Source organism: Microplitis mediator, chromosome 7, assembly GCF_029852145.1.
Source record: "Microplitis mediator isolate UGA2020A chromosome 7, iyMicMedi2.1, whole genome shotgun sequence".
NCBI classification, from domain to species: Eukaryota; Metazoa; Arthropoda; class Insecta; order Hymenoptera; family Braconidae; genus Microplitis; species Microplitis mediator.
The window spans coordinates 651,104-668,667 of record NC_079975.1 but is presented as its reverse complement, the minus strand read 5'-3'; the positions used below and the strand labels follow the sequence as shown (position 1 = coordinate 668,667).

The 17,564-nt window shown below is 35.3% G+C and overlaps 1 protein-coding gene and 1 non-coding gene across 2 annotated transcripts in view; one reads left to right on the top strand and one right to left on the bottom strand.

Annotated features, from left to right (window-relative positions):
- LOC130670714 (myrosinase 1-like) overlaps window positions 1–17,564 on the top strand; it is an 89,527-nt gene that overhangs the window by 12,439 nt on the left and 59,524 nt on the right. The window lies entirely within an intron of this gene.
- Trnam-cau (transfer RNA methionine (anticodon CAU)) lies at window positions 9,215–9,287 on the bottom strand. Its single transcript has one exon. It is a non-coding gene; the product is annotated as a tRNA-Met (tRNA).

Here is a 17,564-nt window from a genome sequence, read left to right as displayed (position 1 = left end):
TATTCTCATAGCGAGACACTTCTATCGTTACCTGAGTCAATTTAATCAGTTTTAAGTTCATGACAGAAATATTCATTTACTAAAGTCGATATCTTTACTGCTCATCAAAATTAGGTCCCATTTATTTTAATTTTTCTGTATTAAAAATTTTTTTTTGAGCTAGTTCATTAATTTTATATGTAAAGAGGCCCTCTGATGAGTGAAATGGCACCTCAATAATTATTTAATCACCATTAGGAGCTGAGAAATAAATTAAATAAAATTTACGCAAAATTTCGATTTTGAATATGGCTCAAACTTTTTGGTATAATTTATGGTTATATATTTATATATCAGCTCAAATGAGTAAAATGATATCTCGATGGTTGTTATAGAACTCCAGGAAGCTAGTAAATGAATTTAAAAATCTTATCGAAATCTAATAGAACTTTTTAAACCTTTTCAACGATTAAAAAGTAAAATACTAATAATGATAATAATAACAATAGCAAAGATTGTAAATCGATTTATCGTGTTGGTGAATACGTGGAATAAAGTATAGATCTAAAGTATTATAAACTCTCTGACCGAAGGTCATATCACCGTGATTTTAATTAGCGTTAAAACGATGCCGATCACGTTGAGTTTTTCGATGAGAATGGCCTTGTCCTTCAGACCCAATGGTGCGTGTTCTTGGTGCCGAATCACCGGTATTAGAATCCAAGGTGTGCCTCGATACGAGTCTATTCTTATTTTTAAAACCCGGCGAATGCGAATAGAAGCCTTATATCGATCGTCTTCCTTACCAAAGGGGATTAGGAAGAGGATTTATTGCGTAAGCGCAGTTGCTATGAGCTACCTGATTATCTTGCCTAAGGACACGAATGGGAATCGACAATAATGATAATAATAACACCGAGAAAGGATAACAGAGAATCAAGACGTGGGCCAAGTGATGAAAATAGGTGTTTAATGTCTTGGTGATCTCCCAGATCTTCCCATTCTTGTTCTCTTATTATTTTTTTATCTTTAATGCTCGAAACCAGAAAAATTCTTGCTCTTAATTTTTTTTTCGGTTAATATTCGACGAGTAGAGATATGAGTCTTGATTACAAGGGACCATATTCTTATCTTCACTCCTTTTAAAATCGATCTCCGCGTCGATTTTACTTTCACGAATCAACCAGAGCGCAATCGCGTTATTGAAGGCGAAGAAAGATACGCCTTCTTCTTCTTCTGCTTCTTCTTCTTCTTAGCGAGCCATTAATCCCTCGATATTTTTATTTTTAAACAACATTTTTATTATAAAGAAACCTTTACTTGTTTTAAAAATTATTAAAAATTTCAAATTCAACTGTAAATAAATTTTTATTTATGCAATACTTAATTATCAGTCATACGGATGTTTGTAAAAATTAATATTTGATTAAAGGACGTGGCTATTAAGTACGGATTTTTTTAAATTAAAAACCGAATTATCAGCATCAAAAATCAAATTTAAATATCGAAGTGTTATGAGTATTACAGGCTTGATTAAAAATAATAATTTAGACCAACGGACTAATAAATAAATAAGTAAATAAATGTTTAAATTAATAATTATGAGAATGTTGCCACGAAGTAAAAGTAATTAAAAAAAAATAATATGAAGTAAGAAAATGAAGATAGCCTTGATACTTGAGATCGACGGCGATGATCGGATCCCGATCACTCAGGGTCGCGTTGAAGTACGTCCATAAAAGCGGTTTGAGTTTTTAAAAATGATTAAACACACCCACATACTCATATTTATGTGTTCCGATTAAAAAAGGCTAGGTGAAGTGAAGAGAAGTGGATAGACAAGATGATCGACTCGAAGCTAGCCATTTGCCTGTCGTTCGGGCGACTCACTTAGTTTTAGCTCCAGCTCCAGCTTCAACATCGTGCCTGCCAATCCGCAGATAGGTGCAGATTGTTTCACTCCACAGCAACATTGATGCCGATCCTTTTTTTCATTATATATACTCTATTATATTTCGCAGCCTTTCTGTTTGCGCCTCTATTTTATATATTTTTCCACTCGGAGCCTAGCATCTGCCGAGTGTCACCTTCACCATCACCTCTACTTTTTTTTAAAAATATATACTTAATGTATATGTATTTGTTAAAAATAAAAAAAATTTTCGCTCACTCCCATTCATCCTTTGACATTCTCTTTCTTTATTATAATAATCTCAACTCTCTCGCGCCTCCTTGGTCATTATCCCTCGGCGATGATTACGATTATTATTCGATCGTCCAATAATCATGTCCCGTAAGACGTAATGGTTATTCGTAGGACGATTGCGATCGACCATCACGTCCGCACGCGTTCCTATACACTCTCAATAATTCTTCGTCCGAGACGACTGCCGGAAATGCCTGGCTAGTCTCAATATATTTAATAATAAAAAATTTAAGAGCCTTAACTTAAATAAAACGATCATCGGAAAGTTTAAGCTCGATGAGTTGGTTACTTTTTTATTTTTTTCAAAATAAATAAATACACGTTAATGTCCAAGGAGTTGAGTGTCAAATTACTTTGCAGTGTGTAATTTAATTCAATTTTAAAATTTAAAAAAAAATTGACGGCTATTTGTTTTCAGTGTGTGTTTACAATCCGTGTGTGCCTGTGTCTGTTGTGCACCGTGTGTATTTTATTTTAGATACTTTGTTTTTTGATATTTATCTTTCGCGCGGACAGTTATTGTTCTTCCTTCGATACATATAATAAATATACATATATAAAGTTAAATATTATTATACGGAATGTCGACCAAAAAAACGCTTCAGGCATCTCATGTTCTTTTTATTTACCAAAGTGTTTACATTTTTTTTTTAAACAACAAAATTACTTTAAACAAAATATCCAGCCGCGTTTAAATAAAAAAAACTTGTAAAATATCGATTTTATGTAAAAATTAGTAGGACAGATTAAAAAATATTTAAATTCAAATTTCCATTGCCACAAAAAAAAAAATTTTCCAATGACCGCTGTAAATATTTTTTTGATAAAAATAAAAATTAAAGTCAAAGAAACATTTGAACCTGTTGACAGGAGACAGGACAAGGCGTCATGAGTCATCTGACTATATGATAGGATATCTATCCTATGAGGTTTAATCGTGCTGGTTCACAGGTCATCTCTCGTCGCTCCTTTGGCTTTGGCTCATCCGTCCACTAACCTCCTCCTCCTCTTCCCTCTCCTCCACCTCCATCTTCTTAACCTCCATACATGTAAGCTCGTGTCTCAAACGTATGTACGCTCATACATACGTCCCAGCATCCAGCTTATATAATTTAGCTACAGCTTTAGAGTTGGCTGGTGCGAGCAGGCACTACACGAGAGTCCTTGATATTAGAATGGTCCAGAGTATAATATATATATGTATATATAAAGTATCTGGTGGTGTAGTGCCTGAGAGTAGCATCCAGTGACCGTTACATGCTCCTTACCACTGCCGGTACTGGCCCCGTATATGCATCAGCCGATCTGAGTGTATATCCTAGTCCTCCTATAGTCTTAGTCTTGGTCTTGGTCTTAGTCTTGGTCTTGGTCTTAGTCTTGGTCTTGGTCTTAGTCTTAGTCTTAGTCTTGGTCGTCGTGAGCGGGTATATGACGACATCGCTTTATTATCGTCGCACGAATTACCCACGGATGCGTCCTGGCTCTTTGCTGCAATCCTACTTCCATTCTCACGTCTCTCTGATTGTCCGTTACTCGTGTCCTTTTTTTACTCCTTCATACATTAGATTTTTTCTATATACTTTTTACTACCACTATTACTATTATTACTACTACTATTATTATTATCATTACTTATATATTTTTTTCTAACACTTCTCTCTCGATCTGTAGATTTGCAGCAGTAGGACGGAGTTATAAAAGCCGACAGTTCTCGTTCGCACGGTTCGTCACCTTGGCTGCAGCCTGTGTTTATAACTCGAGTTAACTCAGCTCGATACACAGACTCGTTGCCAGGACTATGACATCGCACGAGTAGATATCTTCTATTTGGCGTACTCGTTTTTTAAAAATAATAAATATCCACTTGCGACACAGATCCTCGTCTTCGTCAGAAACAACCTCAAAGAGTATATCGAGTCGAGAGTCGAGAGTCTGAGTCTTAAGAAATCCACAGACAGCCAATTTATACCGTGTGATCCTGAATTTCCGGATTCCAGCTGCATCGTCGTGGCTTATATTCGTAGTTTTGATGCTGGATACTGGATCTGTTTATTATTTTACCGTTTACTCTCTGCCTCGATATTTAAAAATTATTATTATTCATTTATTTATTTTGTTATTTAAATTTATTGCTCGTGGGTCCGGTAAAAAATGTTCCAAATAATTATTTAGTCTGGATATTTGAATTTAAAAATGCTGAATCATGAATTGGGTAAGCGATCAAAAATTCAAGGTTGCAGTCTACTTGTGCTCTGCTATAATTATAATAAATATAAAAAATATAGAGAAGGCGATTGAGCTCGAGCGTTGTGAGAAAAATCGTTAGGAGTTTTTATTAAAAATTTAATAGATGGGTTTATTGACACATGATTAATTACAGGAAGCACAAATTGGAGTGTAAGAGAAACAGATTTTAGTAGATTATAATGCCGGGCATTCAAAGATTTGCTGTCTAGCAACTCGGCTGATGAGGAGACGAGGATGATTCGAGGCGCGGGCGATTGCGCAAGGGACCGGAGGCACCAGAGACCCAGTTCTCATCTATTAATGCGCAATTACCACAAGAACAATGTGATTACCGCGCGCGTTTAAGTCGTTACGCGACTAAAATCGCTTCCTCTTTAAAACTCGCTCTCTCTTAATAACGATTTACCTAACCGACAAACAATAAACTCAATGGGACAAGTTGTTATCAATTAGCTGACAAATTAGACCGTTTTATTTTTTTATCTTTACGTTAATTAATAACCACTTAAACTCATTATTTTATTTCAACATTTTCTTTTATTTACACTGTAAAAAGAGCGGTGTTAAAAATGGACTCGTTTTAACTCCGCCCGGTGTAAAAATGAAATTACACCGGTGTAGGAGGAGTAATTCACCAGTGTTAAAAATACCGGTGTTAAATCGGGGTAACCGGTGTAAAAGCGGAGTAAAATCGGTGTAAAGGCGGGGTAACCGGTGTAAAAACGGAGTAATATCGGTGTAAAAGCGGGGTAACCGGTGTAAAAGCGGAGTAATACCGGTGTAAAAGCGGGGTAACCGGTGTAAAAACGGAGTAATATCGGTGTAAAAGCGGGGTAACCGGTGTAAAAGCGGAGTAATACCGGTGTAAAAGCGGGGTAACCGGTGTAAAAACGGAGTAATATCGGTGTAAAAGCGGGGTAACCGGTGTAAAAGCGGAGTAAAATCGGTGTAAAAGCGGGGTAACCGGTGTAAAAGCGGAGTAATACCGGTGTAAAAGCAGGGTAACCGGTGTAAAAGCAGAGTAATACCGGTGTAAAAGCGGGATAAATTGCGTCTGCTTCGAGTATTAACTTAAAAAATTATAAAACACAAAAAATGTCAGTTCTTTATGAAAATGAATATAGAATATCATTTTTTAACAAGTATAGTGATCGACTAAGTAAAAATATTCACAAAGTAAAATATTTTAACACCGGTAAAGAATATCTACACCGGCGGCGGCGTTATTTTAACACCGGTCTAGAATATTTACACCGGTGGCGGCGTTATTTTCACACCGGTACAGAATATTTACACCGGTCGCGGCGTTTTTTTCACACCGCTTTCAGGGGTAAATTTAACACCGATAATTTTAACACCTACACCGCTTGGACTTACCCCGGTGATTTTTTACAGTGTAGACTTCTAATTAAAAAAATGTTTAAAATAATAATCAATAATTCATAGACTTAAAAAAAAAATTTTTTACGTGTAGTATTACAAATATTAAATATACAAGCAGAAATAATGAGTATAAGAGATGATTCAAATAATAAATAATAATATTAAATATAAAGATCTTAAATATCTTAACTCTGACGTCGAATGGGTTATTGATTAATCAACGCGCCCACAATGATCATCTCTTACACACATTACTTTTATAATCCCTCTCTCTCAATTCTATCGACTTATTTATTTATAACTATATATATATATATATATATATATTTTTTTTTTCACTTCAATTCAATCTCATTCTCTCACGTCCAATCTGTACTATTACGTCGAACAATGTAGACAAGAGAAGGCGGAGAATTTCGGGCGCGAATAAACGAGCGATCAATCAAATCTGTAGCGTCTTCGTTCATTATTTTTTTATTATCATCATTATTATAATATAATACATATATATATTTTTTTTCGCCAATAAAGGCAACCAAGAAGGTATAATTGACGGGATATTGTTAAATGTCAGTGTTAATCATGAAATATTCTTCAGCTAACAATTTTTTACTTCATTACATTATTCACCTATAAATATATAATATTTTATATTACATTTTATTATTTAAAATTTAAGCTTGTTATTCTGACCCCCCGATCCTCTGTGATAAATTAATTAGTGTAATTAGTGGATAAATCTATAGCGTAATGTCAAGACGTCGGAGTTAATTATACGTCTCGCGGTTTTAAAACTCAAACGCAGTTTTATCTTTCACTCTATTATTTATTGCTAACTCTTACAAACAATCAATTAATAATTACTTCAAAATAGTTAACGCAAATTTAAATAATTAAATAATAGTTTGCTAATTAATTAATTGATGTATAAAAATTATAAATAAATACAATGACTGTTATTTTAAAAAAAAGCCGCGTGTGGCAACAAGGAAATATAAATCAACCGGACTCTCCTCTTCTCTTTTTTTTTTTTACTTCACTCTATGGTCTTTATAAATATCTATATATATAAAAGTACAAAGTGGCAATACTCTGCAAGTACTTGAGAGAGTACAGGCCTTAATTGCCCGGCATTGACAAACGCGAAAGTAGCAAATGCCTCTTAGTGTCTCCTGTAGGAACGTCGCCTACACAATCTCTTTCTCGCATTCGCGGAAAACAAACCAGAGCTAAGGCAACCTGACCGTGTATTTCGATTTAAAGACACACTAAAAAACTAACAAATAGTATCAATAAAAACAACAGTTTCACACGGCTCTTTTTCACATGAGGTTACAACGAAAAAATAAAAAAATTAAACATTTTTTTTGTTTTTATTTTTATTTAAACGGCTATTAGAATCAACCATTTAAAGATTCAATTGATAAGACAGCCTCTTAAGTTTCTTTATTCGTTGGTAGATGCCGCAGATTGTCTACTACTTTTTTACTTTTTACGGGAAAAAAAAATTACTAATAATAATAAATAAAATTATAATTACAATTGTACTTCTTCATGTATTTCAAATAAATTTCCCGGAATAAGTGATTTAAAAATCAGTAACAAAGCCGTGGTATCGTGATCGGCGATCAGACGGTCTCTATTATCGCGCGCGAATGACGTGGGCTGTGTAGAATGTAGGGAATAATCTATATATCGGGTTTTTAGCGGCCGAGATCTGGAGTGAGGAGACCGTGGAATGGAGACGAACGCGGTATTGAACGGTAGCAATAGATCGATACGATCGAATCTTAGGCGACGATCGGGCTGCTCTGCTCTCGATATACATTTATATTGAGGGCTTTCTCATGATCCCCCGATAGGGAGATAAGCGGGCGTCTCACTCACCTACTAGTCGACTGAGTTCTCAGGGTTGGGTGATGTTTATCACCAGCTCGAATTTATCGGGCGTTCCGACCTGTTACCAAGCACTGCTCTGCTCACTGAATACCGATCTATCTTTATTTTAATTCCGTCTGTTCTCTTTGCTATCCTGTCCAGATCAATTTTTTGCCCTCAATCAATAACAGAAATTTTTTTAATTAATTTAAAAATATCATCAACCTTCAGTCTGACTTGAAGGTCCGTTTCTACTTCCGACCCACGCGGCCATTTTACGTTCAACCTAAAATTTAGCCGCGGCTCTAGTAGAAACGGGCGTCAGGGTCAGACTGGGCCGCGAAAAAGTTTTAGAAATTATTTAAAAAATTACAAAGGCGATTATCGATAATGAAATGAGAGACGAATGATTCATGACAATCGAACCACCTGTTGAATAAAAAGCATCGATGCAAATATATTTAAAAGGACTGATGTAAACACCGGTTACATCAACTGCTCAATAGTAAATAAAATAAATAGTTATAAACAGCGGCGGATACTAAATTCTCAATTGAACGATAAATAAAAAACGTCAGAGACGTGAATGTGTGCTGTAGGTATAAGTGAATGAATATATATGTATGTATATATAGATATATACTGCAGACACAGAAATCGATCGGGAGTGCGTCACGGTAAACGAGGAGTTAGATAGTGGGACGTTCGCGTGACGCTAATGGCTCGGTTGGAGTCTTAAAATCGTTTATACGTCTCACCCGAGGAAACGGAACGAAATGAAATTCTCAAAGGAGATGAGATGAGTCCGTGTGAACCACAATATCCCTTCCCTACCCCCTGATTAAGCAAAAGTATCCCCGGTGACATTTAGCCAGTTATATCTGTCTAGTTCCAGGCCATCAGATAATAAATATATACGCGCTAGAAGATCGCTGCTCGTCCATCTCCCGGCCTCTCGATCCCTCATTTCAAGTCCCAGTCATCTATTTATTTATTTATTTACTTATTTTTTACTTTATGCCGCAGCTGGTGCCGTCTCTTTCGTGCTCGTTGGCGAGCGATTTAATCGCGAGAACCATCACCCGCGTACATTTATTCTTGTGTCCTCTCACTCTTCCGAATGATGCGGCCGCGAGGACTACGACGCTCTGCGGGAGCGGCTTAATGTCACGTGAATTTTATTACCGAGCCGTGACATCGTTCTCGCATTCGCTACTTCTACTTAGCGGAATTATTTTCCCTTTTTTTTCTTCATTATTTTTAAATATCTCACTTTCATTTAATTTCCGGCATCATTCGGGAGTTATCAAAATTTTCAAACTCGATTGGATTTTACTGCAACTTGAATTATTTTAGTGCCTATCTAGCACTTTTTTCAATATTACATTATATATATAATATTTATTTTTTATTTGTAAATAATTCGTATCACATTAAAAATTATTGCAAAATTGCTTATAGCGATTGTTAAATTTCGATTTTTGGGTAAAAAAAAATTTTTTTTAATAAAACCAAAAATATTGCCCCAGGTGAGGATCGAACTCACGACCTTAAGATTATGAGACTTACGCGCTGCCATCTGCGCTACTGGGACGGGTCGACACACTGCAAGTCTTTGAATTATTTGATTTCGCTACTCCCCTATCCAACTAATCGATAAATTAAAAAGCTCTTTGTACTTTTCTAAACTAAAACAATTATAGGAAAACTATAGAAATAAATTCTTCAGTTTTAAATCAGTGAAATATTTGATTTTACGTAAATGAAAAGTAAAAAAATAAAATTGTGACCAGAATGTTGTAAATAAATATTGCAAATTCAAAACAGATCATTTGTAATCCAAGTGTACCCGGAAAAGCACTGCAGATAAGTATTGTTCTTGGTATGATAAATCATCGTTCTGTGTACTGTACTCGATGTTAAGAAGTGTGGGCGGACTAGTTTGACAACCGGAGTCAATCGACAAACGATTTGCATCTGTACATATAAGTATTAGTACACATATATATGTAACTCGACTTATTCTTTGTGAAATTCAAGTCTCGAGCCTCTCAACTCCGACAACATACGTTCCTATACACATATATATGTATACGCAATAAGTGATCTTAAATTATTCCAAGTGTATTGAGTATCTTGGCAATGACATCCAAACGAATTACCGATCCGATTTATCGTCCAGTCATTTTTCTTTAGAACTCACATATAAATATACCTTCATAATATATAATACAATACATAATACATATCATTTGAATAATGAGGAAAAAATACCGGGCTTAACAAGATCATAAATTAATAACGATATTACACGGAAATAATATAAATTAATCAAAAATATAATGTCTTATAAATATCAATTTCCTCATCTACAAGACGTAATAATGATTATAAATAAGATTCAATAGAATAACAACAAATATAATGAGATTTTTTTTTTTTTTTTTTTTCATGGACTATTGAAATAAAATGAAGGAGAATCTGATTAAGAGTTATAGTTTACTCAAAAGTCTTTCTGTAACACGCCCCAGTACCAGTAGTGGGTGTTGGATATCGAGTAGACACGCGATTAGCGCTTCCAGATACGGCTATCTCGGTTACAAGCGCCTTAACACCTCTTTAAGGAACTCGCCGGCTCGATGCACGGGCTCTCGTGAGTCGATTCCGAACGGCAGATTGTCCTGCTTGCTTCCTTGAACCCGAGTAACATTGGGAGCTCCCGAGGACGACAAAAAAACCAAAAATTTAAGAACAAAAGTAAAAACCGCAGGTGCGAAAAAAATCGATGAAAAAATAATGATCGGTGAAACGCGCATGCGCGAGGAGCGCGCCCTCAAGCGGTGGCGTCGCTTAATTAACGAGCAAAGCATGAGCTTAACGCCTCTCTATTGCGCATCGATCGCGCGATCAGATAGCGCTGGAACTTGACTTAGCGATCCTTTTACCTCTTTTGCGTTATTTCTTCACTTCTCTTTTCTTCCTTTCTTACAAACGTTTTTTTCTTTTTTTGTTTATTTCTTTTTCCATACTCTGGACTCGTTGGCGCGATCACCGCAATCTCAACTCTGGATAACGGCGTCGCCGATAAATTTTGGAATCCCTCGTCTCTCCCTCGATGCCACGGTGCCCGCCTAATTAAGCGGCTTCGCCCCGTAATTACCGCCAATTAACGTCAAACTCGAGCGCACGCTCTCTCAACAATTATTTTTTTACTTCCCTTTTTATTATTTCTCTTCTCTACCTTCCCTCCTTTATTTCTTTGAACTCGCTGACGTTATTTCGCGCCAACCCTCGCGCCCAATCTATCGATTTTTATTACGATCTTCAAATATAAATCACCCGATCTTGATCTTATTTTTATTTTTAATTCATCTCGCGTTATTTCCGATGATATTTCATTAACAATATATTCATACATATACATAGTTGTATATACTGATACATTTTATTATGAGGTAACAGAGACCGCATTGCAAATTTATATATTTATTTACTCTCGACCTTTTACTCCCGTTATGGAAATAAATGGTCTTGATTCTCCAACCACTCGCTAATTCATGTTGTCGTTCACTCTATAATATTGTGTATATATATATAAGATATATATAAATATACAACCAACATTGAAAGCAGAACCCGAGCAACTTGTTCGGGCGGTCAATTACTTACGAATATTCATGGATAAAAACGACATCATGATATGAAAAATTGTCCCAATTATTTTCATTTTAATTCTACATAATATATTTAAGATCATCTATAATTTTTATTTAATTACATTTCTGTTCTCAATTAAAAAAATGTAAAATAGTAAAAATTTATACGAGTAAATTTTTTAAGGGACCCTGAAAAATATTTTTCATACATAGAAGTAAGAAAAAACTGATGTAACAACCCGGTAATGTAGTGTCTGTAAGTTAATACGTCGAGTACGTGAGCACGCTGGCATGAGCACGAGGATCGTGAACTGAGGGCAAAGGAGACACGCGAAAAATCCCATTAATTGCTTCTATGGTGATAAATTTCCCCTTGGCAATACACGATCCACACAAGGCTGGTACTGACTCTGTGTACCACTAAGTTAACTAAAAACGTTTTAGTGCAGTATCGGAATAGGGCGGCGGAGCAAGGAGACCAGAGACGAGAGAAAGAAAATAAATACTTTCTCGATGTCTAATATCCTCGGGAGTCGAGTCTTCGCACTCTATTTATCCCGCATGGCTATGTTAATTTAATATTTCTGGTGCGATGTACCTTTTAATAAGGCGCAACCAGGAAGCCAGCAAATAAGCGTGAAAATGTCGCGATTCCAAGTGACATTTCAATTAATGTTCACGATTGGCTCACGTGGGAACCAGCCAATACACTGCTATTTATTATATTTATATTTATATTTAATGCCTTGAAAAACCCTCATAATTATCTTTTTATCTACTGAATCTCATTATTTTCTTCACCACTTGACTCTCATAAGCACAAGAACTAGAATTTATTTCTCACTACAATCTACAGAATCATTATTAACACTATTTCAGTTCAATATATATAATTATTATTTCTACCGGTCTATGATTAGATATTCCAGTGATGTACCTCACCAAGAGCGAGCCAGTTACGCATCACCGGCCGCCTGGTGGCTATGGTGTGAACTAAAATTTTATTTGCGTTATTATGAAATAAAACGAGTGAATAAGCGTAAGCAATGAAGAGTCCCGAGTCGAAATTTAGAGCCTATATAGGTCCCTCTAGCCCTAAATAGATCCGATTTAGAGCCCTGTAGTCCTGTAGCTCCGAATTTGAACCCGGAGGTCCTAACATTCACTGAGAGGTCCGATTTTGAGCCTTCAAATCCGACAATATTAGTCCCGTAATAATAATAGGCCCTAAATCGGACCTAATTTTAATTTTCATCAGGTCCTAGATTGAGCCCGCAAGTGCCGAAAACGGAAATTTGAAGCACCTCAGGGACCAAAATCGGACCTAATTTAACATAGAAACAGACTCTATTTAGAGCCTCCAAGTCCGAAATAGGTCCGACTTTAAAAGGCTCTAAATGGGCTCTAAATTTCGACTCGGGGTTTGGCAATCGCTAAAAGCACACGAGTACCATAATCAGTGTGTACTGAGAAAAAAATATTCAATTAATCTTAATCGCACAGAGGGAGCTGATGTCGGGTATAATTTTCAATTAGTCACGGCCGAGATAAAAAGGTAGATCAAGGGTAAAAGACGAGCAGTGCGTATAAATAAAGTGAAATAAAAATAAAAATAATACCGGAAGACAAACGCTGATCGTCTTCGTCGTCAACTTTTCTACCAGCACCTACGGGCATTTAGCGAAAGTATTTATATACTTTATTATTATATTTTTATTTCATTACTCTTGTTACTATTATTATTATTATTTAGCCAGCAATGGATGCTCTCTGGATCGAATTAAGCGCATCGAGGACACGGAAAAAAATAATAATAATAAAAATAATAAATAAATAATATACTTTAATGGCTTCAGCCGTCTCTTACACACTCTGTTTATAATGAGTTAATGAGCAAGATAATTCTGTGAAAAATATGTAAAAGTGATATGCGCAATGATGCAATTACCTCGATTAAAAATACCTACTACTCATTGGAGGATGAGTAAAGTATGTGTGCGAGATTCAGCCGCTGATGCCGTGGAATTATCGAATCAGTTATTCTTGAGAATCCGATCGGAGAGCAGGTGACCTATTCCTTGGCCCAAGGCCTCCCAGCTTCTGACAGTATCTCTACATACACCTATTCATCTCCAGTTATAAAATATATCCACACACTCACATTCACCACACAATCGGTGCTTTATACACTTGTGTAGTCTACATATATATAAATGTTTTCCATTACATTGTATCGACATCCACGTTGAAAGGGTCCAGAAGCTTCAGGACAGGTTCAATTCGATCCGCTCTCTTTGACGCCCTCCATTATGTCTTTTACGCTGTATTACAACGATTATGCTAACGCTTTTTTTTGTCATTATTAATATTTATGTGCCCCATATACTTTTTTTATTAATATTAAAATATTTAATGCCCTCAAAAGTAAATTAGTCCGGTACTAATTTCGTGTCACAATTACGATACTTAAATTTTAACATCCGTTATTTATATTTTTTGTCACCGATTATTCAAATTGATGTTCTTGTGCGCACATAAAGTCTTCTGGGAGACTTGAACAAAAAAATAAATAACGAACAGGAATTTAATAAATTTGTGGTGTCTAAAAATTAAAAAGCTCCACAATAACAACGTAATTATTTTCGAGTTATTAAATGTTCACACGAGATAACAAAATACTCTGAATAACTGAGATATCGAATCGAATTCGATCGAGCTGTATCTCAAAGCAATCGATTAGCAGAGAGGCCTTGGATCGGAATAGGTCACTCGCACAATTGGGTTCTCATGGCAAACCCTCGTGCTTTATCTCCCTCTGAGCGATTTCCTCCTTGTCTAGTATGCACCGAGAAGTACATACGATCGCGTTATATTAAATGTATGAGTATAACATATATAAAACATGCTGGTCCGAGAGCGTGATGCTGGTGTTACATTCGGTAGCGACGGCTTCTGCGAATGCTGAGAAGTATCCCGGGGAGGCTTTGATATGTATTAGAATACATAGCTATATATTTATTATATAAATATATAAATATAAATATATAGGTGTGAGTTTGAGTGCAGATGTGTATAGGAGTGCACGAGAAAGACAAGATTGTGTTAATATAAGAGAAGATGTGGACGAGAGAAAATGAAAGAACACGGCATACATGCTAAGAGAGAGAACAGGATCGTGCATCAAGGCGTCGCGTGTAAAACCGTATATACAAGTAGATATCTGCTACGGATCCTCGCAGGTGTGTAAGAGACCGATGTATGCAATATACGCGATCCAGCCTTATTCATTAATGACTCATCGTGTTGAGAGCTTACCAATACACCGTGTGGACTACCTTACCAATACCTCGCGGGATCCAGAGATACCTTTTAATCGCGAGTATCATCTGATATTAACTTTTATCGGAAATTACAGATTGATGAATATTTATTTTTAACAAAACATTTATATTCAATCTGTGCTTTATTACACTTATTTTTTTAATTAATATTTCTTGAGATAATTTAGATTTCGTCGATAGTGATACCAGGATTTAATTTAATTTAATTTAATGCGCTATAAATTCTGGCCGATAGGTGCAGTTTAATTTTCAGGAAATAGATTGTCTGAGTGTTAACTGGGTGAATGTGCCGGGGAATGGATTGATGAAAATGTTTAATTAATGATAACGATATCACGTGAGAAAGATAAGTTGGCTTGCGGTTCGTGGAAGACACTCGCGAAAAAATAACTATTCGGTTTCAAATCCTCAACAGATAGATGTACACAGAAAATAAAGTTATCTCGAGTCAAGAAAATATTTTGGAATACGAACGTTTTCGGGAACCAAGTCAAGATTTTCTTGAGCCAACTCTCTAAAACTATATTAGTGAAAAACCACTAATTACTTGTGAATATTCACTAATCTAAATTGTCCAAAGTATACGACTATGAATTAGTGACTATTCACTTTTTGAATTAGTAAAAAAAACAACATATAGAATTAGTGAAAATTTCACTGATTGAATTAGTCAAAAATGTACTAATTCACTTGTTGACGAGGATTTATTTGGAAAAATATTGTATCGTTGCTAATAATATTGTATCAAAATATTATTATTATTATGATTATTATTTGTAATTGATTATAAAATTTTTTTAGCAACTTGATCGACTAAATTAACAATTAAAATTACTTTCATACGGTAAATATTTATATCATAATTATAACTCATAACCTGAATCTATTGTCAATGATGGTTTTGATTCAGGTTCGGTAAAAAAAGTTGGAGTAAAAATATAAAGCTATTAAAAAATAACAAGATGTATTATTTAGCAACTAAATTAGGTTTTATTTAATTAACTTACTTGAATTAATACTGTTCAGTTGTATTTAAAAATTATCGTAATTAATTTTGCCCTGAATTTGATAATTCAACGATAGAATAAAAAGTCCTTAAGCGAGGCGCCACTAGTAATCATTGTAGAATCCGGGGAATCACTAATGAATTAGTGAATCTAATTCAAAATCACTAATTTTGTAGTGAATTTTAAGATCACTATTTCAATTAGTAAAATTTTCACTTATTTAGTTTTAGAGAGCAAGTAATCATACTTTGAAAGTAATGAAACCCTAGAAATATACAAGTACGATTGTCTTTAAATATCTTTTATGAAACGAGAATAAATCTAGTAAGTCAATAATTATTGTATTAACCCGGTAGTGATTGTAAGGAGAGCCAACAAGTCGGTTATTATCATAAAAGTGTAAAATTGTCCATCGTTGGTATTCTCTCTCAGCAAGTTGTGGGACATTAAGAAATAGTTTGTTGCAAAAGATGTATTATTATACGGTGTGCTCTAAATGGCGACGATAAATAACTTGGTGGTTTGCTGTATCGTTGACTGTTGCCTTCTAAATCTGCCCGCGGCTGTCTCGAATCTCTCACAGAGTTACAGTGGAGACCCACCGCTCTATCTATAAGTCATGCCCAGTCCCACAAACTTGAGACACTGGATCGGGTTTTAAAAAGCTTAATGTTTTAATGTTGTTACGGATGAGAGAGCACGTGAATGTGCATCAGGTGTCGAGGACTCTGCATATTTATATATTTTTAGTGTACTCTATAACTATGACTGTGACTATTACTATCTCAATGGGTACAGTAATATAATAAAGTGAGTGTACTGACGTAATGAAGCTCTTTCAGGACTAATGGACTTATCTACTCATTCGGAGTTGTTTAAATCTCGAGGCACTCTTATTATTTCATTATACTATTTGTTTAGCTCTCGACAAAGAAATTCTTACGGTATATTTATTCTCACTGGTTCTATTATCATCATTATTATTATTGAGATATTTATTATAATATATAATATAAATAAAACCAGCTGAGCTCCAGATGTCCAAAGTAAACGCGGACAAAGCCAAGGAGACGTCGAGCTCGAGAGCATCAGGGCCCTGATTATGATTCCCGGCGCACGCACTCGGACTCAATCCTGTATAATAAAACCTCCCGGGTATGGGCATACATGTGGACGATCGGTGCCGAGGAAGGGAACCAGCCAGAGACTTCAATACCGTCGTCCCTTTGATCTCTTTTACCGCCGGCGACGCACTCACTTGTCTCGCTTTTCTCTTCTCTTGTCTCTTGACTCGACTCTCGAGTCTTTTATTGGGTAACTTGCAAGACTTACAAACACTAACTTGATAAAAAAAATAAATAAATAAAATACAGAACACAAGTTTTTTGTAGTGCGCAAGACAAATTTATTTTTAACGCCGACACTTGGCAAAAAATTTTTATGCTGTAAATTTATTTTGCTAATGAGAGAGATAAAAATTTATATGTATGTATATATAGATTTGTTTGAGGATTTGATAGATGTAAAGTTTATATAAGTTTAGCCGTGATAGGTTAGCGAAAATTAGCATACGGTAAATCCAAAGCCGAAACATTCTCACACTTGGCGACTAAATGAACACTAAATTAACTTGATTATTCAATTATACGTGTACACGGGATGCTGATTTTATCACCGCGCTGTTTTTAAATATAAAATTAATAAAAATTTAACTGTCTAAAAAATAAAATTAAATTTGACTTCTGCAACTCGCGGGAAATTGAGATAAACTGCGGGATTAAAACCGCTCTTTCTTTATGCAGATATATATAGATATAGATATGGATATGGATATGTATGAGGTAGATATATTTACGAGGCCATATAG